The 1975-nt window shown below is 25.8% G+C and overlaps 1 pseudogene; it reads right to left on the reverse strand.

Moving 5' to 3' along the window:
- Positions 1-504: 504 nt before the first annotated feature.
- Positions 505-1384, reverse strand: LOC145029874 (xyloglucan endotransglucosylase/hydrolase protein 2 pseudogene; annotated as a pseudogene).
- Positions 1385-1975: the final 591 nt, after the last annotated feature.

Below are 1975 nucleotides of genomic sequence, written 5' to 3' on the forward strand. Positions count from 1 at the left end.
GTGTCTGTTTTGGCAGATAGTGGTTAATTTGACTATATATATATATATATATATATATATATATATATATATATATATATATATATATATATATATATATATATATATATATATAGCAACATCCCTTGGAAATTACTACCAAATGAAAAAGGGGTTGTTAATTAGCAAATAGCAACATATGTATTTGATTTAATTCTAATTATTTGAGTTATATTTTTATTTTTACATACCCAATAAGCAATTCAATCTTTCACTTAAAAATAAATCATCATAAAAACTTTGAAAATCGTCCTAGTCTTTTTCAAGAACATTATAATCTTAAAAGCCTTTTAAATTATAGGGTATTGTTGTAATTATATATTTCAAGTAAATTTTAAAAATTATATGAAGTCTTATCCTTCCTAATTTGTACATCTTTCGAAATGAAGGACCATAATCCTTTAGTTTTATTTCTATAGTTATAAAATATCTCATTAATGTAATACATATTATTTCCCATCATTTTTAACTACACTCTGGACGAGGGGTAGGATACCTACTCTTATCAGTACAATAGTCATATTTCATATACTTTTTTCTTACATCTTCTAATGATTTCAGTTGTTGGGGGTTCAATTGCAATTATTTTTTATTGTTCCACCAATACTTTTGAGAAGCACAATCCTTATTAGGATTATTAGGCATCGAGATGCAACCATCAATGTTAAAATCTTGGAAATTGACCTGGAATGGTGCATTTGAATAATTAACCTTCGTTTTTCCACCATCAGTAGCCCAACTTGATCCATCCCAGAAGCTTGTAATCCCTTGCAATGTATGATTAGGGTACCCAACACCTCTAATTATGTTGTTCTTGTATACTCTTATTGGTGTGTCATCTACAAAGAACCTGAAATGAATATAAAATGTAACCATTAGTAAATATATTTGTTTATAAAGTGGTTGGTTTTCTTTTCTTGATCATTTGATACAATCAAGCTAACAAAACCTATAAATTTATATATATATATATATATATATATATATATATATATATATATATATATATGATGTATGTAATTTCCAATAAAAGAGAATACATGCGTACACAACTTGATGGTCGTTCCATAGCAATTTGTAGTAATGGAAATCCGCACCAGGATCGAACCAAAGACTGAATTTTTGCTCTCTACCACCGAGACCATTTGTAAATACGTTCGTTTGTAAAATGACTGGTTTGCCCAGCCGATTTCCCAAGAACTCAAAGTCCATTTCTTCGTGAACAATTGTATTTAGAAATAACTACATTAACTCAACATAATGAGAAGCATACTATCAGATGCATAAATCATTGATCTTTAAGGGTTGTTAGGTTAAGTTTTTATTCATTTACGGTTTTAATCATATTACAAGCAAAAAATACTTTTTATGGTCATGATTTTAAATAGTTATAGACATTTTAAAGCTTCACCACTTGTTTTTTTTTTTTTTTTTTTTTTTTTTTTTTTTTTTTTTTTTTTACCATAAGGCTTGGATTAGTTTCATATTCTCACTTTATTCTATTTCTCATGTGAACCTTCTTTATATATATATATATATATATATATATATATATATATATATATATATATATATATATATGTATATATATAAATAAAGGAGGTCATTCTAAATCATGTGGTTAGAGATATTTGGTTTTCTCAAACCATATTGATTGGAAACCTAAATTACATTTTATATTCCTTGATTAAAAACATTTATAATATTTATAAATTTCCAATAATGGGTTGTATTCTCTCATTATATATGTGGCTATATTAGTACATATTTCTTACAAAAATTCGTCATGAAGTTATTGTGATTCAAAAAGCATTATTATAGTTCAAGTATTTATGGTTAAAATATTAGTAATATTTCTCACAAAAAACTATTATGTAGTTCCAAATATGAAGAGTTGAAGAAATGGTTTATGTCGCATCAATGATGTGATTAGCTA

The sequence above is a fragment of the Lactuca saligna genome, chromosome 2 (assembly GCF_052625555.1).
Source record: "Lactuca saligna cultivar CGN05327 chromosome 2, ASM5262555v1, whole genome shotgun sequence".
Taxonomy (NCBI): domain Eukaryota; kingdom Viridiplantae; phylum Streptophyta; class Magnoliopsida; order Asterales; family Asteraceae; genus Lactuca; species Lactuca saligna.